The sequence below is a fragment of the Loxodonta africana genome, chromosome 14, assembly GCF_030014295.1.
Source record: "Loxodonta africana isolate mLoxAfr1 chromosome 14, mLoxAfr1.hap2, whole genome shotgun sequence".
Classification (NCBI taxonomy): Eukaryota; Metazoa; Chordata; class Mammalia; order Proboscidea; family Elephantidae; genus Loxodonta; species Loxodonta africana.
The window spans coordinates 5,405,400-5,432,377 of NC_087355.1; positions in this window are offsets into that span (position 1 = coordinate 5,405,400).

Below are 26,978 nucleotides of genomic sequence, written 5' to 3' on the forward strand. Positions count from 1 at the left end.
CCATGTTATGAAATGTTTCAGAGATTCGTCACTGTTCTTTATCGATGCATAGTATTCCATTGTGTGAATATACCACAATTTATTTACCCATTCATCCGTTGATGGACACCTTGGTTGCTTCCAACTTTTTGCTATTGTAAACAGAGCTGCAATAAACATGGGTGTGCATATATCTGTTTGTATGAAGGCTCTTGTATCTCTAGGGTATATTCCTAGGAGTGGGATTTCTGGGTTGTATGGTAGTTCTATTTCTAACTGTTTAAGATAACGCCAGATAGATTTCCAAAGTGGTTGTACCATTTTACATTCCCACCAGCAGTGTATAAGAGTTCCAATCTCTCCGCAGCCTCTCCAACATTTATTATTTTGTGTTTTTTGGATTAATGCCAGCCTTGGTGGTGTGAGATGGAATCTCATCGTAGTTTTAATTTGCATTTCTCTAATGGCTAATGATCGAGAGCATTTTCTCATGTATCTGTTGGCTGCCCGAATATCTTCTTTAGAGAAATGTGTGTTCATATCCTTTGCCCACTTCTTGATTGGGTTGTTTGTCTTTTTGTGGTTGAGTTTTGCCAGAATCATGTAGATTTTAGAGATCTGGCGCTGGTCGGAGATGTCATAGCTGAAAATTCTTTCCCAATCTGTAGGTGGTCTTTTTACTCTTTTGGTGAAGTCTTTAGATGAGCATAGGTGTTTGATTTTTAGGAGCTCCCAGTTATCGGGTTTCTCTGCATCATTTTTGGTAATGTTTTGTATTCTGTTTATACCTTGTATTAGGGCTCCTAGGGTTGTCCCAATTTTTTCTTCCATGATCTTTATCGTTTTAGTCTTTATGTTTAGGTCTTTGATCCACTTGGAGTTAGTTTTTGTGCATGGTGTGAGGTATGGGTCCTGTTTCATTTTTTTGCAAATGGATATCCAGTTATGCCAGCACCATTTGTTAAAAAGGCTATCTTTTCCCCAGTTAATTGACACTGGTCCTTTGTCAAATATCAGCTGCTCATACGTGGATGGATCTATGTCTGGGTTCTCAATTCTGTTCCATTGGTCTATGTGTCTGTTGTTGTACCAATACCAGGCTGTTTTGACTACTGTGGCTGTATAATAGGTTCTGAAGTCAGGTAAGGTGAGGCCTCCCACTTTCTTCTTCTTTTTCAGTAGTGCTTTGCTTATCCGGGGCTTCTTTCCCTTCCATATGAAATTGGTGATTTGTTTCTCTATCCCCTTAAAATATGACATTGGAATTTGGATCGGAAGTGCGTTAAATGTATAGATGGCTTTTGGTAGAATAGACATTTTTACTATGTTAAGTCTTCCTATCCATGAGCAAGGTATGTTTTTCCACTTAAGTATGTCCTTTTGAATTCCTTGTAGTAGAGCTTTGTAGTTTTCTTTGTATAGGTCTTTTACATCCTTGGTAAGATTTATTCCTAAGTATCTTATCTTCTTGGGGGCTATTGTGAATGGTATTGATTTGGTAATTTCCTCTTCGGTGTTCTTTTTGTTGATGTAGAGGAATCCAAGTGATTTTTGTATGTTTATTTTATAACCTGAGACTCTGCCAAACTCTTCTATTAGTTTCAGTAGTTTTCTGGAGGATTCCTTAGGGTTTTCTGTGTATATAATCATGTCATCTGCAAATAGTGATAACTTTACTTCTTCCTTGCCAATCCGGATACCTTTTATTTCTTTGTCTAGCCTGATTGCCCTGGCTAAGACTTCCAACACGATGTTGAATAAGAGCGGTGATAAAGGGCATCCTTGTCTGGTTCCCGTTCTCAAGGGAAATGCTTTCAGGTTCTCTCCATTTAGAGTGATATTGGCTGTTGGCTTTGCATAGATGCCCTTTATTATGTTGAGGAATTTTCCTTCAATTCCTATTTTGGTGAGAGTTTTTATCATGAATGGGTGTTGGACTTTGTCAAATGCCTTTTCTGCATCAATTGATAAGATCATGTGGTTTTTGTCTTTTGATTTATTTATGTGATGGATTACATTAATGGTTTTTCTGATATTAAACCAGCCTTGCATACCTGGTATAAATCCCACTTGATCAGGGTGAATTATTTTTTTGATGTGTCATTGGATTCTATTGGCTAGAATTTTGTTGAGGATTTTTGCATCAATGTTCATGAGGGATATAGGTCTATAATTTTCTTTTTTTGTAATGTCTTTACCTGGTTTTGGTATCAGGGAGATGGTGGCTTCATAGAATGAGTTGGGTAGTATTCCGTCATTTTCTATGCTTTGGAATACCTTTAGTAGTAGTGGTGTTAACTCTTCTCTGAAAATTTGGTAGAACTCTGCAGTGAAGCCGTCCGGGCCAGGACTTTTTGTTCTCAAATGTTTTGGGAGCTCATTTTTCTTTATTGCTGAGTACTGTTCCATTGTATGTATGTACCACATTTTACTTATGCATTCATCCATTGAAGGGCACTTAGGTTGTTTTCATTTTTTTCATGAGATGAACATATGTCTGAGTATGTCTCCTGGTTCACTTCTCTTAGATCCCTAGTGTATATAGCTAGGAGTGGAATTGCTGGATCATATGGCAGCTCTACCTCTAGTTTTTTTTTTTTTTTTTTTTAAATACTTTTTATTGTGCTTTAAGTGAAAGTTTACTAATCAAGTCAGTCTGTCACATATAAGCTTATATACACCTTACTCCATACTCCCACTTACTCTCCACCTAATGAGTCACCCTGCTCCCTCCTTCCAGTCTCTCCTTTTGTGACAATTTTGTGAGTTTCTAACCCTCTCTACCCTCCTATCTCCCCTCCAGACAGGAGATGCCAACACAGTCTCAAGTGTCCACCTGATACAAGTAGCTCACTCTTTGTCAGCATCTCTCTCCAACCCATTGTCCAGTCCAATCCATGTCTGAAGGGTTGGCTTTGGGAATGGTTCCTGTCCTGGGCCAACAGAAGGTTTGGGGACCATGATCACCGGGATTCCTCTAGTCTCGGTCAGACCATTAAGTCTGGTCTTTTTATGAAGATTTGGGATCTGCATCCCCCTGATCTCCTGCTCCCTCAAGGGTTCTCTGTTGTGTTCCCTGTCAGGGCAGTCATCGATTGTGGCCAGGCAGCATCTAGTTCTTTTGGTCTCAGGATGGTGTAAGTCTCTGGTTCATGTGGCCCTTTCTGTCTCTCGGGCTCGTAGTTATCGTGTGACCTTGGTGTTCTTCATTCTTCTTTGATCCAGGTGGGTTGAGATCAATTGATGCATCTTAGATGGCCGCTTGTTAGCATTTAAGACCCCAGATGCCCCTCTTCAAAGTGGGATGCAGAATGTTTTCATAATAGAATTATTTTGCCAATTGACTTAGAAGTCCCCTTAAGCCATAGTCCCAAAACCCCCGCCCTTGCTCTGCTGACCTTTAAAGCATTCATTTTATCCTGGAAACTTCTTTGCTTATGGTCCAGTCCAGTTGAGCTGACCTTCCATGTATAGAGTATTGTCTTTCCCTTCACCTAAAGTAGTTCTTATCTACTGACTTATCAGTAAATAACCCTCTCCCACCCTGCCTCCCTCCCCTCCTCGTAACCACAAAAGTATGTGACCTTCTCAGTTTATACTATTTCTCAAGAACTTATAATAGTGGTCTTATACAATATTTGTCCTTTTCCCTCTGACTAATTTCACTCAGCATAATGCCTTCCAGGTTCCTCCATGTTATGAAATGTTTCACAGATTCCTCACTGTTCTTTATCGATGCGTAGTATGCCATTGTGTGAATATACTATAATTTATTTAACCATTCATCCATTGATGGAAACCTTGGTTGCTTCCAGCTGTTTGCTATTGTAAACAGAGCTGCAATAAACATGGGTGTGCATATATCTGTTCATGTAAAGGCTCTTGTATCTCTAGGGTATATTCCGAGGAGTGGGGTTTCTGTGTTGTATGGTAGTTCTATTTCTAACTTTTTAAGATAACGCCAGATAGATTTCCAAAGTGATTGTACCATTTTACATTCCCACCAGCAGGGTATAAGAGTTCCAATCTCTTTGCAGCCTCTCCAACATTTATTATTTTGTGTTTTTTGGATTAATGCCAGCCTTGTTGGAGTGGGAGGGAATCTCATTGTAGTTTTAATCTGCATTTCTCTAATGGCTAATGATTGAGAGCATTTTCTCATGTATCTGTTAGCTGCCTGAATATCTTCTTTAGTGAAGTGCGTGTTCATATCCTTTGCCCACTTTTTGAATGGGTTGTTGTCTTTTTGTGGTTGAGTTTTAACAGAATCATAAAGATTTCAGAGATCAGGCGCTGGTCTGAGATGTCATAGCTGAAAAGTCTTTCCCAGTCTGTAGGTGGTCTTTTTACTCTTTTGGTGAAGTCTTTAGATGAGCATAGGGTGTTTGATTTTTAGGAGCTCCCAGTTATCTGGTTTCTCTTCATCATTTTTGGTAATGTTTTGTATTCTGTTTATGCCTTGTATTAGGGCTCCTAATGTTGTCCCTATTTTTTCTTCCATGATCTTTATCGTTTTAGTCTTTATGTTTAGGTCTTTGATCCACTTGGAGTTAGTTTTTGAGCATGGTGTGAGGTATGGGCCCTGTTTCATTTTTTTGCAAATGGATATCCAGTTATGCCAGCACCATTTGTTAAAAAGACTATCTTTTCCCCAATTAACTGACACTGGGCCTTTGTCAAATATCAGCTGCTCATATGTGGATGGATTTATATCTGGGTTCTCAATTCTGTTCCATTGGTCTATGTGCCTGTTGTTGTATCAGTACCAGGCTGTTTTGACTACTGCGGCTGTATAGTATGTTCTAAAATCAGGTAGAGTGAGGCCTCCCACTTTCTTCTTCTTTTTCTGTAATACTTTACTTATCCGGGGCTTCTTTCCCTTCCATATGCAGTTGGTGATTTGTTTCTCCATCACATTAAAAAATATCATTGGAATTTGGATTGGAAGTGCATTGTATGTATAGATGGCTTTTGGTAGAATAGACATTTTTACTATGTTAAGTCTTCCTATCCCTGAGCAAGGTATGTTCCACTTATGTAGGTCCTTTTTGGTTTCTTGCACTAGTACTTTGTACTTTTCTTTGTATAGGTCTTTTACATCTTTGGTAAGATTTGTTCCTAAGTATTTTATCTTACTCGGGGGCTATTGATTTGGTGATTTCCTCTTCGATGTTCTTTTTGTTGATATAGAGGAAGCCAGGTGATTTTTGTATGTTTGTCTTATAACCCGAGACTCTGCCAAACTCTTCTATTAGTTTCAGTAGTTTTCTGGAGGATTCCTTAGGGTTTTCTGTGTATAAGATCATGTCATCTGCAAATAGAGATAATTTTCCTCCCTCCTTGCCAATCCGGATGCCCTTTATTTCTTTGTCTAGCCTAATTGCTCTGGCTAGGACCTCTAGCACAATGTTGAATAAGAGCGGTGATAAAGGGCATTCTTGTCTGGTTCCCGTTCTCAAGGGAAATGCTTTCAGGCTCTCTCCATTTAGAGTTATGTTGGCTGTTGGCTTTGCATAGATGCCCTTTATTTTGTTGAGGAATTTTCCTTCAATTCCTATTTTGGTGAGAGTTTTTATCGTAAATGGGTGTTGGCTTTGTCAAATGCCTTTTCTGCATCAATTGATAAGATCATGTGGTGTTTGTCTTTTGTTTTATTTATATGGTGGATTACATTAATGGTTTTTCTAATATTAAGCCAGCCTTGCATACCTGGTATAAATCCCACTTGGTCGTGGTGGATTATTTTTTTGATATGTTGTTGAATTCTATTGGCTAGAATTTTGTTGAGGATTTTTGCATCTATGTTCATGAGGGATATAGGTCTGTAATTTTCTTTTTTGGTGATGTCTTTACCTGGTTTTGGTATCAGGGATATGGTGGCTTCACAGAATGAGTTAGGTAGTATTCTATCACTTTCTATGCTTTGAAATACCTTTAGTAGTAGTGGTGTTAACTCTTCTCTGAAAGTTTCGTAGAACTCTGCAGTACAGCCGTCCGGGCCAGGGCTTTTTTTTGTTGGGAGTTTTTTGATTACCTTTTCAATCTCTTTTTTTGTTATGGGTCTGTTTAGTTGTTCTGTTTCTGATTGTGTTAGTTTAGGTAGGTAGTGTTTTTCTAGGAATTCATCCATTTCTTCTAGGTTTGCAAGTTAGTTAGAGTACAATTTTTCATAATAATCTGATATGATTCTTTTAATTTCAGTTGGGTCTGTTGTGATGTGGCCCATCTCGTTTCTTTTTTGGGTTATTTGTTTCCTTTCCTGTATTTCTTTAGTCAGTCTGGCCAATGGTTTATCAATTTTGTTAATTTTTTCAAAGAACCAGCTTTTGGCTTTGTTAATTCTTTCAATTGTTTTTCTGTTTTCTAATTCATTTAGTTCAGCTCTAATTTTTATTATTTGTTTTCTTCTGGTGCCTCATGGATTCTTTTGTTGCTCACTTTCTATTTGTTCAAGTTGTAGGGACAGTTCTCTGATTTTGGCTCTTTCTTCTTTTTGTATGTGTGCATTTATCGATATAAATTGACCTCTGAGCTCTGCTTTTGCTGTGTCCCAGAGGTTTTGATAGGAAGTGTTTTCATTCTCGTTGCATTCTATGAAGTTCTTTATTCCCTCCTTAATGTCTTCTCTAACCCAGTCTTTTTTGAGCAGGGTATTGTTCAGTTTCCAAGTATTTGATTTCTTTTCCCTAATTTTTCTGTTACTGATTTCCACTTTTATGGCCTTGTGGTCTGAGAAGATGCTTTGTAATATTTCGATGTTTTGGATTCTGCAAAGGTTTGTTTTATGGCCTAATATGTGGTCTATTCTAGAGAATGTTCCATGTGCGCTGGAAAAAAAAGTATACTTCGCAGCAGTTGGGTGGAGTGTTCTGTATAAGTCTGTGAGGTCAAGTTGGTTGATTGTAGCAATTAGGTCTTTCGTGTCTCTATTGAGCTTCTTACTGGAAGTCCTATCCTTCTCCGAAAGTGGTGTGTTGAAGTCTCCTACTATAATTGTGGAGGTGTCTATTTCACTTTTCAGTTCTATTAAAGTTTGTTTTATGTATCTTGCAGCCCTGTCATTGGGTGCGTAAGTATTTAATATGGTTATATCTTCCTGGTCAGTTGTCCCTTTAATCATTATGTAGTGTCCTTCTTTATTCTTTGTGGTGGATTTAATTTTAAAGTCTATTTTGTCAGAAATTAATATTGCTACTCCTGCTCTTTTTTGCTTGTTGTTTGCTTGATATATTTTTTTCCATCCTTTGAGTTTTAGTTTGTTTGAGTCTCTAAGTCTAAGGTGTGTCTCTTATAGGCAGCATATAGACAGATCGTGTTTCTTTATCCAGTCCGTGACTCTCTGTCTCTTTATTGGTGCATTTAGTCCATTTACATTCAGCATAATTATAGATAAGTATGTGTTTAGTGCTGTGATTTTGATGCCTTTTCATGTGTGTTGTTGGCCATTTCATTTTTCCACTTACTTTTTTGTGCTGAGGTGTTTTTCTTTGTAAATTGTGTGTTCCTCATTTTCATAGTATTTGACTTAATGTTTGCTGAGTCGTTATGTTTTTCTTGGTTTTTATTTTGAGTTGTGGAGTTGTTATACCCATACCCCTATTTTTCCAAGTAAAAACCTAACTTGTATTGTCCTATATCACCTTGTTTCCCTCTCCATATGGCAGTTTTATGCCTCCTATATTTAGTCCCTCTTTTTGATTATTGTGATCTTTTACATATTGACTTCAATGATTCCCTGTTTTGAGCATTTTTTTCTTTTCAAAATTAATCTTAATTTGTTTTTGTGATTTCCTTATTTGAGTTGATATCGGGATATTCTGTTCTGTGACCTTGTGTTGTGCTGGTATCTGATATTATTGATTTTCTGACCAAACAATTTCCTTTAGTATTTCTTGTAGGTTTGGTTTGGTTTTTGCAAATTCTCTAAGCTTGTGTTTTTTTTGTAAATGTTTTAATTTCACCTTCATATTTGATAGAGAGTTTTGCTGGATATATGATCCTTGGCTGGCAGTTTTCTCCTTCAGTGCTCTATATATGTCATCTCATTGCCTTCTTGACTGCATGGTTTCTGCTGAGTAGTCTGAACTTATTCTTATTGATTCTCCTTTGTAGGAGACCTTTCTTTTATCCCTGGCTGCTTTTAAAATTTTCTCTTTATCTTTGGTTTTGGCAAGTTTGATGATAATATGTCTTGGTGATTTTCTTTTTGGATCAATCTTAAATGGGGTTCGATGAGCATCTTGGAGAGATATGCTTTCGTCTTTCATAACGTCAGGGAAGTTTTCTTCCAACAGATCTTCAACTATTGTCTCTGTATTTTCTGTGTTCCCTCCCTGTTCTGGGACTCCAATCACACGCAAGTTATTCTTCTTGATGGAGTCCCATATGATTCTTAGGGTTTCTTCATTTTTTTGAATTCTTTTATCTGATTTTTTTTCAGCTGTATTGGTGTCAATTCCCTTGTCCTCCAGATCCCCCACCCTGCATTCCAATTGCTCGATTCTGCTCCTCTGACTTCCTTTTGAGTTGTCTAATTCTATAATTTTACTGTTAATCTTTTGGATTTCTGAATGCTGTCTCTCTATGGATTCTTGCAGCTTATTAATTTTTCCACTATGTTCTTGAATAATCTTTTTGAGTTCTTCAACTGCTTTATCAGTGTGTTCCTTGACTTTTTCTGTAGATTGCCTTATTTCATTTCTGAAGTCATCCCTGATGTCTTGAAGCATTCTGTAAATTAGCTTTTTATATTCTGCATCTGGCAATTCCAGGATTGTATCTTCATTTGGGAAAGATTTTGATTCTTTAGTTTGGGGAGTTGTAGAAGCAATCATGGTCTGCTTCTTTATGTGGTTTGATATCGACTGCTGTCTCCGAACCATCTCTAAGAGATTGTAGTGATTTATTCTATATTTGCTCACCGAGTCTTATCTTGTTTTGTTTTCTTTCAATATACATAGATGGGCTAGTAGATTGTGCTGTCTTGATTGTTGTAGCCCTTGAATCCCTTATGTCCTATTACCAGCTGGTTTGGGCTGTTACCAGATATATAAGCCTAAGAGTCCATTCACTATTCTTGAGTAGAATCTGATTTTGGGTCATCAAGTGTGTGGTGTAGACTGTCACCTATCCACCTAGAGAAGTAGTGGTGATAGTTGTGTGCACCAGATTCTAGTAGCAGCAGAGTTTCACATCCGGGGGCGGGGCAGGATGCTGACAGGCTTCCCCCAAGTGCCAGTGAGGTGGGTGTGTCTCTATTCCTAAAGCGCTTTGGTGGGTGAGCTCTGCAGCTGTACCTTTGGCACCCAATGCAAGTACCTCTACAGATTGGTAGGTGTCACCCTCCTTAGACCCCTAAGGCAGGAGGCTAGGTGTTCTGGGGGGGAGCTTCAGCCCTCAGTTCCCTGTTGTGGATCAGTGAGGGCTGTGTTGAATACACAGAGATATCAGACCTGGGAAACTCGTCTTTCCAGTAATCCGTTAAAACAATTACAGTCAGATCCCTATCAGAATTGCCTTTGCATTATAATAGCCACCTTGTTCCCTGTAGGGATGAAAGCCCAAGACTGTGGATCACATATGTTTGGCTGGAGCTGGTTCTGTGTTTTTAGTCCAATTAGAGAAGGATTTTTGGTCCCTGGGTTTTTTGTAGCTGCTTCCCTCAGGCCTGGAGAATGGGTTAGGAAAAGACCAAAAAGAAAAAGAAAAACCATAGCGCACTTCACTCTCTGGCTCAGGAAATTCCAATGTTAATGAAGCCGCCTGGGAAGGGGAGGGGAGGGTTCAGATAAATAGAAGAGAGTAGCACCCGGGAATATAGACAAAGTTACTTATTATCTTGCTTGGGATGACTGTTTTATCTGAGATTCCCAAGGGGCGTGTTGACTGTGTGTGCTGGCTGGGTAGAGATTGCCCCCGAGGGTCAGGCCCGTGTCCTGTGCTTGTGCTGTCTCAGAAGCCACGTCAGTTCCTCCGCTCCCAGTTCAAAGCCCAGCACCAAGGTTCCCTGGCTGGGACGCCGCACTCCAGGCTCCAAAACCAGTCGCTGCCTCCCGGTGACTTCTCCTCTTGTCAGCCACGTCACTGCGCTGCCTCTGTGCACTGGCTGGGCTTCCCCCATGGTCACTTCTGGGGGCTAGGGCTGTGTCCCCTGTTTGTGCCGTCTCAGGATTCTGTGCTCAGCTCCCCTGAGCCCAGTCCAAAGCCCAGCGCCAAGGTTTCCTGACTGGGACGCTGGCTTCAGGCTCCGAAAACAGTCACTAGTTCCCCGTGGTTGTTCATTCTCAGTCTCTGTCACTCAGGTCAAGTCTTTAGATCTGTGTTTGATGGTCAGGGTTCGTAGATTGTCGTGTATGTGATCAATTCACTTGTTTTTCCGAGTCTTTGTTGCAAGAGGGATCCGAGGTATTTTCTACCTAGTCAGCCATCTTGGCCCCTGGTCACATGATTTTTTGTGAATGTAATTAATGCCACTCAATTGTACACTTAAAATGGTTGAAATGGCAATATTTATAAGTATTTTAACACACACACACACACTATAGGGTGGAGAACATATCAGTGGTTACCCGGAACTGAGTCCGGGGGAGGAGCTGGCTACGACAGGGCACAAGGGAACTTTGGAGGGGGGTTGAAAATGTTTTATATCTTGATTGTACTGATGATTATGTAAACACGTGCATCTTATCAGAACTCGAAGAACTGTACACAACAAAGGATGCATGCAGGTGAACTATACCTTAATATTTTGAGAGGAGCTTAGGCCAGTGCCACCTAGGAAGTGGGCAGCAGCATAGGAACTGGAGGAAGGGACCAGGGCTCTGAACAGGGGTGGTGGGGAGCCTGATGTGCAGTGCGTATTAGCCTCCTAGGGAGCAGACGGGTCTTAGCCCAATCTAAGTGGTGTACTTACAAAACAGTGACAGACAAACCAAGCACTGGGAGTGACACCACCTTTAGGGCACTCCAAAGTCACGAGAAGTGATGTTTCAGGGACAAAAAGGGTCAGTGTCCTTCTTGAGGGAACATACAGAGGTAGACAGAGAAGAGGGTCCAGGGCCCCAACACTCAAGGGCCCCTGGAACTTCTTGACAGAGAGGTCAAAGAGCAGCACCTTGATTCCAGTGCACTCTACCACCTCCACCAGCAGACACTTTGAAGGAGACTTCAAAGCCAAGGGTGACCGAGTAATTTATTGTTCAAGCTGGAACCCTTTGGAGAATGAAAGGATGCATAATTAATAATAATTATGGGTAAAAATAAGAGAAACATGGAGTTATCCTGGGCAAGCAGTCCCTCCCAGAGGCTGCCTAGACAGGGAGCAAGGCCTCTGCAGCCTTATCGTCTTCCTGCCCACACCTCACCCTGCAGGGTACACTGTTCTCTGGCCCCCATCCTTCCATCCCAAGGTACTCAGAGGTGAGCAGGAAGGGCGAGGAGGTTCAAATCACCCCAGCCCTGGTCCCTGGCCCTGCTGGGGCTCCTGGGTCCAGGTGAACTCACTGCTCTCTTGGCCTCAGTGGTCCATCTGTACAATGGGAACATTGGCATCAACCACCAGGCTGGAGCCTGAAGGCCACTGCTGGCTTGATGATTTCTTTAGAAGTGCTGTCACACATAGAGCATGTACTTTTCTGAGCCGTTCACACATGACCACTGAACACAGCGTCTCCCGCTCTCTCTCACACACATACACTGCTAAACACAGCATCATACATGTATCGTTAAACAGTATATCACACCTGTGGCCACTCACACTAGTAATATAGGTCTTACACACAATAAACATGTCTCACACACAAATTCCTACTGTAGTGTCTCACATTCATGCACACAGCACTAAACAGTGTCTCACACACATCACTAAGCACACTTTCCATACATACACCCAAGGCGATACAAGTAAATGCAGTGTCTCAAACATATACACACACCATTAAACATAGTAGCTCACAAACACAACGCTAAACAGTGATACATACATAAACAGACAGATACACAGAAGAGAGACAAATAGAAGGACAGATAGACAGACTTGTATTTAGATAGACATACCACACAGAGAGACAGACAGGCATACAGAAAGACAGACAGGCAGACAGTAAGTAGAGAAGCAGACAAATGATAGGCAGATAGAAAGAGAGAAAGATGGATGGATGGATGGATGGATGGATGGATGGATGGATGGATGGATGGATGGATGGATGGATGGATAAATAGTTGGTAGAGACAAACAGAGAGACACAGACACGTAGATAGGCAGAAGGATAACAGAAGAGAGACAAATGGACAGACAGAAAGACAGGCCAAGAGACAGATAGAAAGTAAACAATTAGATATATAGGAAGAGATTTAGAGAGAGGAATAAGCACACACACAGAGAGACAGGTAAATAGAGGAAAATACAGTCAGAAATGTAGATGGCAAGACAGAGAAATGAAAAATAGACAGATAATTTGAAGAGAGATATACGGACAGGCAGGTAGACAGGTAGATGATTACTTAGGTAGGAAGCGTGTTAGATAAAGCCCAAGAAACATATAGACAGAGAGATAGAAAGACAGGCACATAGAGATCCAGACATATGGATAACTGGAAAAGGTGACAGAAAAAGAAAAAACATAGATACATGAAGAGAGAGAATAACACAGGCATTAAAAAAAAAAAAAAGATAAAATAACTGAGAAACAGGTAGATGACAGATAGACCAATAGTCATATAGGCAGATAGACAGGCAGCAGGCATATAGGCAGATAGACAGACAGAAAAGATAGCCAGATAGATACATAGTCATACAGACATATAGATAGACAGAAGATACTTACATAAAATGTACACGGTGACAGAGTGCCAGTCAGAAAGCTAAAAGATAGAGCAGACATATGGTCAACGAGGCAGAGAGAAAGACAGGTAGATAGAAAGACAGACAGCTAGACAGAGGTATAGACTGATAGGTAGACAGACAAGCAGAGAGACAGGGAGAGAGTAGACAGCCAAACATACAGGGAGACAGATGCAGACACAGGTAAACAGAGAGAAGGGCGAACAGACAGGTAGAAAGACAGATGGGCAGGTAGATTGATACAAAGACATATAATTAGAGAAAGAGACAAACACACACAGACTTGAAATAGACAAATAGATGCGTTAATTGAGAATGGTGGAGAGACAGAAGACGCGTTCTTAGTAGATGAGTTTTTTAGTAGTTGATGAATGAATGAAAAGCCTGATGTAATTTTTCCCCCGCGCTCTCCTGGGTCTTGAGTCTACGTTTCTGTCCCCCCTTTCATTGCCTTATTTTGGAGCAGGAGCTTGCGTAGAGGGCTCCCCTGATTCAGTGCCCAACTCTGAACTTACCTTTAGTTGTTCCAGCAGCTGCTGCTGCCATTACAGCAGAAGTCGCCCCTGGGATGCATCCAGGAAAGCAGGGGTGTGCTGGTGCGCTCCCCCAGGCCCTAGCAGGAGACCCAGCCTCCGGGGCCGGGAGCCCTCTACCCCTTCCCCTTAAGCTGAAATAAAACGGCCTCTCCAGGTGGATGTGGATACATACAAAATAAATGGGATTTCTTGAAGTCCTATTTGTGATTATTATCTGGAGTAGGGTGCACGTATGGCGGTAACGTAGGGGCATAGTGACAGAATAAGTAAACTTCAAGCCTGGTGTGAGGAAGTAAAGTTTGTATGGATTATGAATTGAGGTTCATATTGACTGTATTTTCATTAAAATGCACAGTGAGTTAGAGAACTTCTTTTTACTGTCACTAACTCCTGAGTTAAAGAATATTTTGATTTCTGAGTATTAAACTCTACCCACTGTGTAGAGTACACTGTTGTTGTTGTTGTTAGGTGCCATCAAGTCGGTTCCAACTCATAGAGACCCTATAGGACAGAGTAGAAATGCCCCATAGGGTTTTCATGGAGAGGCTGGTGGATTCCAGCTGCTGACCTTTTGGTTAGCAGCCTGAGCTCTTAATTACTATGCCACCAAGGCTCCAAAGTTGACTAGTCAGTAGTAATTACACCATGCCCACCCCCTTGCCACCTCCTGAAAGTTGTTGACTGGCCGTTTGCTGAAAAGACCCAGAGAACAATAAGCCCCACTTTTACGCTCATGGCTTTGGGGAGACTGAGCTGTAAAGAGTTGGGCACGCTCTTACAGACGAGAACGAGAAAGGAGTTTATGCACAAAAAATCGGAGGTCGAGTCACGGCTCTTATCACCTTAATATCATTCCTGTTTTGAGAGTGCTTTTTCTCCAAACATATTCCTTTGGCTATACTAACAAAAGAAATAGGATATTTTTGCACGCCAGCTGTGTTTCAGGAGGCACCATGAAGAGCATATCTGTTTACAGACACATCCATCCTAGGGCAAACGTTGGCTGTAGAACATCCTGCAGGGAGAGGCTGGGCTGGCCAATTGGCAAAGCCCAATGCTACTTTAATTGCTCTTGTGGTACCAAGCAGCTTTGTATGAGCCCTGTGGGTGTACTGGGAGAATTTGGGTTAGCTGGTCCAGAAGCCGTTGTGTGTCATCCATGTGTGTGTGCTTGTCTATGTGTGTTCCTGCATATGTTCCTGTGTGTGTATGTTCCTGCATACATGTGCTCCCGCGTGTGTTCCTCTGTATGTGTATGGGTATATGTGTCTGTGTATGTGTGTATGTTCCTGTGTGTGTTCTTATATGTGTGTCCCTGTGTATGGTCCTATGTGTGTTCTTGTATGTGTTTATGTTCCTGTGTATGCTCCTGTGTGTGTCCTTGTATGTGTGATCCCGTGTGTGTCCTTGTATGTGGGTTCCTGTGTATGGTCCTGTGTGTGTCCTTGTATGTGGGTTCCTGTGTATGGTCCTGTGTGTGTTCTTGTATGTGGGTTCCTGTGTGTGTTCTTGTATGTGTTTATGTGCCTGTCTGTTCCTGTGTATGTATGTTCCTGTGTGTGTTCTTATATGTGTGTTCCTGTGTATGGTCCTGTGTATGTTCTTGTATATGTGTTCCTGTGTATGGTCCTGTGTGTGTTCTTATATGTGCATTCCTGTGTGTGTTCCTCTGTGTATTCTTGTGTGCGTTTGTATTCCTGTGTATGTATGTCCCTGTGTGTGTGTGTACACTTGTGTATGTTTCTATGTGTGTGATGTTGCATGCTTGTATGTTCCTGTGTGCATTCCTGTGTGTTTTTTCCTGTGTATGTGTGTATTCCTGTGTATTCTCCTATGCCTGTGTGTTTGCCTGAATTATGTAAAAGCCCTCTGGATTCAGTAGCGAAAAGCTAGATGGCTTCATGAGCAAAACCATATAAAAATCACTTGGAATATTAAGACTTTGTCAGCTTTACTTATGTCTGGATGTGTCACACGTTGCATTCTTTCTGCTTTTGAAAAAAGGTTAGGGCTTGCAGATGAGGCACTCTGCTCAGAAAATAGCATGGGGAGGCCACTTCAACAAAAAGAGTTATTGAACTCTAGTATTAATATGGAGCCCTGGTGGCGCAGTCGTTAAGAGATTGGCTGCTAACCAAAAGGTCAGCAGTTTGAATCCACCAGCTGCTTCTCAGAAACCCTACGGGGCAGTTCTACTCTGTCTTACAGAGTCGCTATGAATTGGAATCGACTTGATGGCAATGAGTTTTTTTTTTTTTTTTTTGGTAGTATTAATTGTGAATGTTTAGAATCTGAATGACACGTTGCAGAGCTTTGATGACGTTCAAATGATATAAAGGGCAAAACGAGGTAAATCCGTAATCTTTTATGGTATCAAAATACTTTCTGCTCTTTAAATATCGCTAGGTACATACATTAAGTTTTTCACATTTTTACTTATTTTCTCTTTGCTTGTCTTATGTTTGGGGGGAAATTTTATGAAATTCTACCTTGAAGCATGTAACGTATCTAAACAAGCTATTCCAGTTGTAACCAGTAGAGGGCAGAAAAACCTTAATCACTAGAATGTTTACCCTGTCCACAGTAAGGAAACAAAGATCTCTAGGCATTCTTGTGACCTTGATTCTCCTGCATTTGGAGATTAACATAACTCTGTGGCAACTAGTAGATCCAGACATCCTTAATGAATACCAGTCCAAGGCTAAACCAGATGCCGTTGAGTCGATTCTGACTTGTGGTGGCCCCATGTGTTACAGAGTAGAATTGTGCCTCACAGGGGTTTCAAGGCTGTGACCTTTTGGAAGCAGTTTGGAAGGTCTTTCTTCTGAGGCCCCTCTACCCATAGCGACCCTATGGCCCCTCTAGGTGGGTGCAAACAGCCAACCTTTCGGTTAGTAGTCACCTCTTAACCATTTGCCACCCAGGACTCCTTAATGAACACAGCCAAGTCTTTTCTTCTTCTTCTTTTTTTTTTTTAAATAATTTTTATTGTGCTTTAAGTGAAAGTTTACAAATCAAGTCAGTCTCTCACACAAAAACCCATATACACCTTGCTACACACTCCCAATTACTCTCCCCCTAATGAGACAGCCTGCTCTCTCCCTCCACTCTCTCTTTTCATGTCCTTTTCACCAGCTTCTAACCCCCTCCACCCTCTCATCTCCCCTCCAGGCAGAAGATGCCAGTCTAGTTTCCAGTGGCCACCTGATCCAAGAAGCTCACTCCTCACCAGCATCCCTCTCCAACCCATTGTCCAGTCCAATCCATGTCTGAAGAGCTGGCTTCAGGAATGGTTCCTGTACTGGGCCAACAGAAGGTCTGGGGGCCATGACCACGGGGGTCCTTCCCGTCTCAGTCAGATCATTAAGTCTGGTCTTATGAGAATTTGGGGTCTGCATCCCATTGTTCTCCTGCTCCCTCAGGGGTTCTCTGTTGTGTTCCCTGTCAGGGCAGTCATCGGTTGTAGCCAGGCACCATCTAATTCTTCTGGTCTGAGGGTGATGTAGTCACTGGTTCATGTGGCCCTTTCTGTCTCTTGGGCTCATAATCACCTTGAGTCCTTGGTGTTCTTCATTCTCCTTTGATCCAGGTGGGTTGAGACCAATTGATGCATCTTAGATGGCTGCTTGCTAGCGTCTAAGACCCCAGAGGCCCCTCTTCAAAGTGGGGTGCAGAATGTTCTGTTAATAGATTTTATTATGCCAATTGATTTAGACATCCCCCTGAAACCATGGTCCCCAGACCCCTGCCCCTGCTATACCGGCCTTCCAAGCATTCAGTTTATTCAGGAAACTTCTTTGCTCTTGGCTTAGTCCAATTGTGCTGACCTCCCCTGTATTGTGTGCTGCCTTTCCCTTCACCTAAAGTAGTTCTTATCTACTATCTAATTAGTGAGTGCCCCCTCCCACCCTCCCTTCCTCCCCCCTCTCTTAACCACAAAAGAATGTTTTCTTCTCAGTTTAACTATTTCTCAAGTTCTTATAATAGTGGTCTTATACGATATTTGTCCTTTTGCAACTAATTTCACTCAGCATAAGGCCTTCCAGGTTCCTCCATGTTATGAAATGTTTCACAGATTCCTCACTGTTCTTTATTGGTGCGTAGTATTCCACTGTGTGAATATACCATAATTTATTTATCCATTCATCTGTTGATGGGCACCTTAGTTGCTTCATGTTTTTGCTATTGTAAACAGTGCTGCAATAAACATGGGTGTGCATATATCTGTTCGTGTAAAAAGCCTTTTCTTCTTAGTGGCTCTCAGACTTCACGTATACTTCTCAGCAATGAGACATAAAAGGACACAGCTAAGTTATTAAAATCAGGATGGAATAAAACAAAAATGTACTGAAAAAAATTAATTTTATGGAAGTTCAATGGAGTCAAACAATACAGAATGTGTATCATACTGCGATAATTTTTAAGCTTATATATATTTTTCCTTTATATTGCTGCGACAGTTTATTGTGAGTAGATCTGCCCTATAAGGAATGCTAAAGCATTTCCTTCGGACTGAAATGAAAGGACACTGGACAGTAAATGAAAGCCGTGAGGAAAAATAAAATACTCCAGTAAAGGTACCAACACAGATATATATGAAAGCCAGCATCACAGCATTTTTGGTTTGTAACTCCTCTCTTTTCCCATATGATTTAAAAGATAAATACATAAACAATTTATAAATCTATTCTAATGAGCACATAATGTCTAAAGGTATATAAATGGTGACAATAACAATGAAAAGCAGAGCTGCTGTGCAGGAGCAGAGATTTTTGTATGGTCTTAAAACTAACTTGGCATTAATTCAAAACAGATTGTTTTAACTTTAAGATGTTAATTGCAATCCCCAGTGTAACCAGTAAGAAAATACGCAAAAAAAAAAAAAAGATATAGGCATATCTCACTTTATTATGCTTCTCAGATATTGCGTTTTTTTCTTTTTTTAAACAAATCGAAGGTCTGTGGCAACCTTGCTTCAAGCAAACTTATCGGCTTCATTTCTCCAACAGCGTATGCCCACTTCATGTCTCTGTCTCACATTTTGGTAATTCTCACAATATTTCAAACTTTTTTGTTATTATTATATCTGTTACATTGATTTGTGATCAGTGATCTTTGATGTTATTATTGTAATTGTCTTGGGGTGCCACAAACCGTGTCCATATAAGATGGCGAACTTAATAAATTTTGTGTGTGTTCTCACTGTTCCACCAAGTGGCTGTCCCTGTCTCCCTCTCCTCAGGCCTCCCTATTCCCTGAGACATGACAATATTGAAATCAGGCCAATTGATAACCCAATGGCCTGTAAATGTTCGAGTGAAAGAAAGAGTTGCACATTTCTCACTTTAAATAAAAAACTAGAAATGATTAAGCTTACTGAGGAAGACATGTCAAAAGCTGAGGTAGGCTGAAAGCTAGGCCTCTTGTGCCAAACATTTAGCCAAGTTGTGAATGTAAAGGAAAAGTTCTTGAAGGAAATTAAAAGTGCTACTTCAGTGAACACATGAATGATAAGAAAGTGAAACAGCCTTATTGCTAAGATGGAGAAAGTTTTAGTGGCCTGGATAGAAGATCAAACCAGCCATAGCATTGCCTTAAGCCAAAGCCTAATCCAGAGCAATGCCCTAACTCTCTTCAATTCTATGAAGGCTGAGACAGGTGAAGAAGCTACAGAAGAAAAAATTGAAGCTAGCAGAGGTTGGTTCATGAAGTTTAAGGAAAGAAGCTGCCTCTATAGCATAAAAGTGCAAGGTGAAACAGCAAGCACTGATGTAGAAGCTATACCAAGTTATGAAGAAGAGCTGCCTAAGATAATTGATGAAGGTGGCTACATTAAACAACAGATTTTCAGTGTAGACGAAACAGCTTTTATTGGAAGAAGATGCTACCTAGGATTTTCTTAGCTAGGGAGGAGATGTCAATGCCTGGCTTCAAAGCTTCAAAGGACCAGCCAACTCTCTTGTTAGGGGTTAATTCAGCTAGTGACTTTAAGTTGAAGCTAATGCTCATTTACCATTCTAAAAATTCTAGGGCCTTTAAGAATTGTGCTAAATCTACTCTGCCCGTGGTCTACAAATGGAACAACAAAGCTTGGCTGACAGCACATCTGTTTACAATATAGCTTACTGAATATTTTAAGTCCACTGTTGAGACCTACTGCTCAGAAAAAAACACTCCTTTAGAGATATTACTGCTCACTGGCAATGCACCTGGTCACCTAAGAGCTCTGATGGAGATGTACAAGGAGATTAGTATTATTTTCATCCCTGCTAACACAACATCCATTCTGCAGCCCATGGGTGAAGGAGTAATTTCAACTTTCAGGTCTTACCATTTAAGAAATACATTTCATAGGGCTATAGCTGCCAAAAATAATGATTCCTCTGATGAATCTGTGCAAATTGAAAACCTTCTGGAAAGTATTTACCATTCTAGGTGCCATTAGGAACATTTGTGATTCATGGGAGGAGGTCAAAATATCAGGAGTTTAGAAGTTGATTTCAACCCTCGTGGATGACTTTGAGGGGTTCAAGACTTCAGTGGAGGAAGTAATTGCAGATGTGGTAGAAATAGCAAAGAGAATTAGAATTAGAAGTGGAGCCTGAAGATGTGACTGAACTGCTGCAGTCTCATGATAAAGCTTTGGTGGATGAGGCGTTGCTTCTTATAGATGAGCAAAGAGTGGTTTCTAGAGAAGGAATCTACTCCTGGCGAAGATGCTGTGAACAGTGCTGAAATGACAGCAAAGGATTTAGAATATTACATAAACTTAGTTGATAAAGCAGTTGCAGGGTTTGAGAGGATTGACTTCAATTTTGAAAGAAGTTGTACTGTGGGCAAAATGCTATCAAACATCTTCACATGCTACAGAGAAACCTTTCGTGAAAGGAAGAGTCAATCGGTGTGGCAAACTTCATCGTTGTCTTGTTTTAAGAAATTGCCACAGCCATCCCATCCTTCAGCAACCACCACCCTGATCAGTCAGCAGTCATCAACACTGAGGAAAAATCCTCCACCAGCAAACAGATTAAGACTTGATGAAGGCTCAGATAATAGCATTTTTTAGCAATAATTTTTGATTAAGATATGTATTTTTTTAAGACATAATATAAAAGTTATGTTTACACTATACCATAGTCTATTTTAAAGTCTGCAATGATATTATGTCTTCTGAATTTGGGGTGTATCTCCTCTTTTCTAAGGAAACTTCATATTGTGCTATGCTTCTGGCATGACATAAAGGCACTCTTTTCCAGATGGCTCAAAAGCATGAAGAGTCCCTTGTTTCCCAGGCCATGGCTCCAAGGCATGTCCAAGCCAAGACAGTAGCACATTAGCAGAGACTGAGCTGTAGAGAATTACAGTGATGGGGGAGGGAGGACCATCGGCAGGGGGTGTGCGGACCGCTGAATGGTGAGCATGGGCCTTTTTCGCTGCTTACCTACCCGCAGAAGAAGACATGCAAACCCACCTCTGCTGACCAACCAGCGCCTCTGTGAGCGCAGGGAACAGCCCGGTCTTCACCCAACGATTCCGGGCCTCTCCCGGAGTCAGAGGATAGGTGGCAATGCCCCAGCTGCTCTGGGCCCATTCAGGTCCACTGTCAAAAGCATCCTTTTCATGGCCCTGATTGCTGAACAGCGTGGTTAGCCGCAGCTTCTCCCCAGTTTTCCGAACTAGCAAGCACAGAACCTGTCATTTTCTGGATAGTGGTGGTGGGCTTTATTATTTATTTGCTCATGTTTCAAAAGTATCCATTTATGGAAGGGTTTGAGGACTCAGGATCTTAGCCTGCTGTAGTTTTTTTTTTTTTTTTTAAATAAATTAAGGCTTGCTTCTGGGGCAGAATCCTGATACAAATGCAGGGAAAGGAGAAACGCAGGTACAATCGGGAAATTAATATACAAAATACTGCAACCCCAGCCTCCTGAGTTGGGGACACAGCAAGTTTCAGGTAGAGCCATCTTGGTACCCAAGAGAAAAAGGAAAAGGCATGTTGCTTTACACATGATTTATTTTTTGTTGTTGTTGTGAAAAATAGATAACGCAGTAACTTTATGCACGCTTTTATTAAAATTTTTAGTGGTTTGTTTTTCCTAGTGTTAGTTGAAAAAATATTGAAAAATTGAAAAGTAGGAGTATTAAGTAAAACAACATTATTATTTTATTTAGTGATCAGTTTCATGATCTGCTTTGATTTTTAAATCATTTGTCATTTTTTTTTTTTTTATTGTTGTTGTTAGGTGCCCTTGAGTCAGTTTCGACTCATAGCGGCCCTATGTACCACAGAATTAAACACTGCCTGGTCCTGCACCATCCTTACAATTGTTGTTATGTTTGAGCTCATTGTTGCAGCCACTGCGTCATAATTCACCTCGTTGAGGATCTTCCTCTTTTCCGCCGACCCTGTACTTTACCAAGCATGATGTCCTTCTCCAGGACTGCTCCTTCCTGACAACATGTCCAAAGTATGTAAGACGCAGTCTTGCCATCCTTGCTTCAAAGGAGCATTCTGGTTGTACTTCTTCCAAGACAGATACGTTCGTTCTTTTGGCAGTCCGTGGTATCTTCAATATTCTTTGCCAATACCACAATCCAAAGGCATCAATTCCTCTTCGGTTTTTTTACTGTGCTTTAAGTGAAAGTTTACAAATAAGTCATTCTCTCATACAAAAGCTTATACACACCTTGCTATGTTCCCCTAGCTGCTCTCCCCCTAATAAGACAGCACACTCCTTCCTCTCCACCCTGTATTTCCTGTGTTCATTCAGCCAGCTCTGTCCCCTTCTGCCTTCTCATCTTGCCTCCAGACAGGAGCTGCCCACATAGTCTCATGTGTCTACTTGAGCCAAGACGCTCACTCCTCATCAGTGTCATTTTCTGTTCTATAGTCTAGTCCAATCCCTGTCTGAAGGGTTGGCTTCAGGAATGGTTTCAGCCTTGGGCTAACAAAGGGCCTGGGGAATATGACCTCAGGGGTCCCTCTAGTCTTGGTCAGACCATTAAGTTTGCTCTTTTTAAGAGAATTTGAGATCTGCATCCCACTGTTCTCCTGCTGCATAAGGGATTCTCTGCTGTGTTCCCTGTCAGGGCAGTCATCGGTGGTAGCTGGGCACCATCTAGTTCTTCTGGTCTAAGGGTGATGGAGTCTCTGGTTTATGTAGTCCTTTCTGTCTCTTGGGCTCATCTTTACTTTATGTCTTTGGTATTCTTTCATTCTCCTTTGCTCCAGGTGGGTTGAGACCAATCGATGCATCTTAGATGGCTGCTTGGTGGTGTTTAAGACCCCAGGCAACACTCGCCAAAGTGGGATGCAGAATGTTTTCTTAATATATTTTGTTATGCCAGTTGACCTAGATGTCTCCTGAAACTATGGTCTCCAAACCCCCATCCCTGCTATCTGGCCTTGAAAGTGTTCGGTTGTATTCAGGAACCTTCTTTGCTTTTGGTTTAGTCCAGTTGTGTTGACCTCTCCTGTGTTGTGTGTTGTCTTTCCCTCCACCTAAAATAGTTCTGGTCTACTATCTAATTAGTGAACGCCCTTCTCCCTCCCTCTCCACCCTTGTGACCATCAAAGAATATTTTCTTCTGTGTTTAAACTTTTCCTTGAGTTCTTATAACAGTGGTCTTATACAATATTTGTCCTTTTGCAACTAATTTCACTTAGCATAATGCCTTCCAGATTCCTCCATGTTATGAGATGTTTCACAGATTGATCGTCGTTCTTAATCATTGCATACTAGCCCATTATGTGAATATACCATAATTTATTTATCCATTCATCCATTGATGGGCATCTTGGTTGCATCCATCTTTTTGCAATTGTAAACAGTGCTGTGATGAACATGAATGTGCACATATCTGTCTGTGTGAAGGCTCTTATTTCTCTAGGATATATTCCAAGGAGTGGGATTGCTAGATAGTATGGTAGCTCTACTTCTAGCTTTTTAAGGAAATGCCAAATCGATTTTCAAAGTGATTGTACCATTTTACACTCTCACCAGCAGTATATAAGTGTTCCAGTCTCTCTATAACCTTTCCAGCAGTTATTATTTTGTGTTTTTTAGATTACTGTCAGCCTTGTTGGAATGAGATGGAATCTCGTTGTAGTTTTGATTTGCGTTTCACTAATGGCTGATGATCGTGAGCATTTCTTCATGTATCTGTTAGCTACCTGAATGTCTTCTTTAGTGAAGTGCCTGTTCATATCCTTTGCCCATTTTTTAATTGGGTTATTTGTCTTTTTGTAGTTGAGTTTTTACAGTATCATGTAGATTTTAGAGATCAGATGCTGATCAGAAATGTCATAGCTAAAAACTTTTTCCCAGTTTGTAGGTAATCCTTTTACTCTTTTGGTGAAGTCTTTGGATGAGCATAGGTGTTTGATTTTTAGGAGCTCCCAGTTATCTAGTTTCTCTTCTGGTGTTTGTGCACTCTTAGTAATGTTTTATACTGTTTATGCCATGTATTAGGGCTTCTAGGGTCTTCCCTATTTTTTCTTCCATGGTCTTTATCGTTTTAGATTTTATATTTAGGTCTTTGATCCATGTTGAGTTAGTTTTTGTGGATGGTGTGAGGTATGGGTCTTGTTTCAGTTTTTGAGATGGATATCCAGTTATGCCAGCACCATTTGTTAAAGAGATTGTCTTTTCATCATTTAACAGACTTTGGGCTTTTGTCAAATATCAGCTGCTTATAGGTGGATGGATTTATGTTTGAATTCTCAATTCTGTTCCATTGGTCTATGTATCTGTTGTTGTACCAATACCAGGCTGTTTTGACTACTGTGGTGGTATAATAGGTTCTAAAATCAGGTAGAGTAAGGCCTCCCACTTTGTTCTTCTTTTTCAGTAAGGCTTTACTTATCTGGGGCCTCTTTCCTTTCCATATAAAGTTGGTGATTTGTTTCCCCATTTCATTAGAAAATGTCTTTGGTATTTGGGCTGGGATTGCACTGTATCTATAGATTGCTTTGGGTAGAATAGACACTTTTACAATCTTGAGTCTTCCTATCCATGAGCAAGGTATGTTTTTCCACTTATGTATGTCTCTTTTGGTTTCTTGCAGTAGTGTCTTGTAGTTTTCTCTGTATAGGTCTCTTATGTCTCTGGTTAGATTTATTCCTAAGTATTTTATCTTCTTGGGGGCAATTGTAAATGGTATTGATTCAGTGATCTCCTCTTCAGCGTTCTCTTTGTTGGTGTAGAGGAATCCAACTGATTTTTGTGTGTTTATCTTGTATCCTGATACTCTGCTGAACTCTTCTATTAGTTTCAGTAGTTTTCTTGAGGATTCTTTAAGGTTTTCTGTGTATAAGATCATGTTATCTGCAAATAGAGATACTTTTACTTCTTCTTTACCAATTTGGATACCATTTCTTTATCTAGCCTAATTGCTCTGGCTAGGACCTCCAGAACAATGTTGAATAAGGGTGGTGATAAAGGGCATCCTTGTCTGGCTCTGGTTCTCAAGGGTAATTCTTTCAGACTCTCTGCATTTAGGATGGTGTTGGCTGTTGGCTTTGTTTAAATACCTTTTAGAATGTTGAGGAATTTTCCTTCTATTCCTATTTTGCCGAGAGTTTTTATCATGGATGGGTGTTGGGCTTTGTCAAATGGTTTTTCTGCATCAGTTCATAAGATCTTGTGGTTCTTGTCTTTTGTTTTATTTATATGGTGGATTACATTGATTGTTTTTCTAATATTGAACCATCCCTGCATACCCGGTATGAATCCTACTTGGTCATGGTGAATTATTTTTTTGATATGTTGTTGAATTCTATTGGCTAGAATTTTGTTGAGGATTTTTGCATCTACATTCATGAGGGATATAGTTCTATAATTTTCTTTTCTTGTGGTGTCTTTAACTGGTTTTGGTATCAGGGATATGGTAGCTTCATAGAATGAGTTTGGGAGTATCCCATCCTTTTCTGTGCTCTGAAATACTTTAGTAGTAGTGGTGTTAACTCTTCTCTGAAAGTTTGGTAGAATTTTCCAGTGAAGCTGTCAGGGTCAGGGCTTTTTGTTTGTTTGTTTGGAGTTTTTAAATTACCTTTTTAATCTCTTCTTTCGTTATGGGTTTATGTAGTTGGTCTACATCTGTTTGTGTTAGTTTAGGTAGGTAGTGTGCTTCTATAAATTTGTCCATTTCTTCTAGGTTTTCAGATTTGTTAAAGTACAATTTTTCATAGTATCTGATATGATTCTTTTAATTTCAGGTGGGTTTGTTACGATATCACCCATCTAGTTTCTTATTTGGGTTATTTACTTCCTCTCCTGTTTTTCTTTTGTGAATCTGGCCAATGGTTCGTCAATTTTGTTAATCTTTTCAAAGAACCACCTTGTTGTATTCTTAACTCTTTCAATTGTTGTTCTCTTCCCTATTTCAATTAATTCTGCTCTAATTTTTTTAATTTGCTTTCTTCTGGTGCCTTTTGTTGTTCTCTTTCTATTTGTTCAAATTGTAGGGATAATTCTTTGATTTTGGCCCTTTGTTCTTTTTGGAGGTGTGCATTTATCGCTATAAATTGACATCTGAGGACTGCTTTAGCTGTGCCCCAAAGATTATGATAGGAAGTGTTTTCATATTCACTTGATTCTATGAATTTCTTTATTCTGTCCTTAATTTCTTGTATAACCCAGTAGTTTTTGAGCAAAGTGTTGTTCAGTTTCCATGTTTTTGAATTCTTTTCCCTGCTTTTTCTGTTATTTATTTCTACTTTTATGGCTTCATGGTCAGAGAAGGTACTTTGTAATATTTCGATGCTTTGGATTCTGTTAAGGCTTCCTTTATGACCTAATACATGGTCTATTCTAGAGAATGTTCCATGTGCACTAGGAAAGAAAGTATACTTGGCTGCTGTTGGGTGGGCTGTTCTGTATGTCTATGACGACAAGTTGGTTGATTGTGGAATTTAGATCTTTTGTGTCTTTATTGAGCTTCTTTCTTGACGTTCTGTCCTTCACCGAAAGTGGTGTGTTGAAGTCTCCTACTATTATTGTGGAGCTGTCGATCTCACTTTTCAATACTGTTAGAGATCATTTTATGTATCTTGTCAGAAATTAATATTGCAACTCCTGCTTTTTTTTGATTGTTGTTTGTTTGATTTTTTTCCCCCATTCTTTGAGTTTTAGTCTGTTTGTGTCTTTAAGTCTAAGATGTGTCTCTTGCAGGCAGCATATAGACAGATCGTGTTTTTTAATCCATTCTGCCACTCTCTGTTTCTTTACTGGCACATTTAGTACATTTTTATGAGTTTACTGCTGTCATTTTGATGTCTTTTTTTGTGTGTTGTGGACAGTTTCTTTTTTCCACTCAATTTTTTGTGCTGAGATTTTCTTTATAAATTGCCTTTTCCTCTTTTTTGTTGTTGTTGATTTTGTTTTTGCTGAGTCTTTATGTTCTTCTGGTATTTTAGTTTGATGTGTAGAATTGTTAGTCTCCTTTTTGGTTACCTTAATATTTACCCCTATTTTTCTAAGTTTAAACCAGCTTTTATTTCTTTATATCTCCTTGACGTCCTCTTGATATGAAAGATCTATGACTACATTTTTTAGTCCCTCTTTATTGACTTAATGTCATCTTTTACATAATGGTGTATCAATTTCCCCATTTTGAGCTTT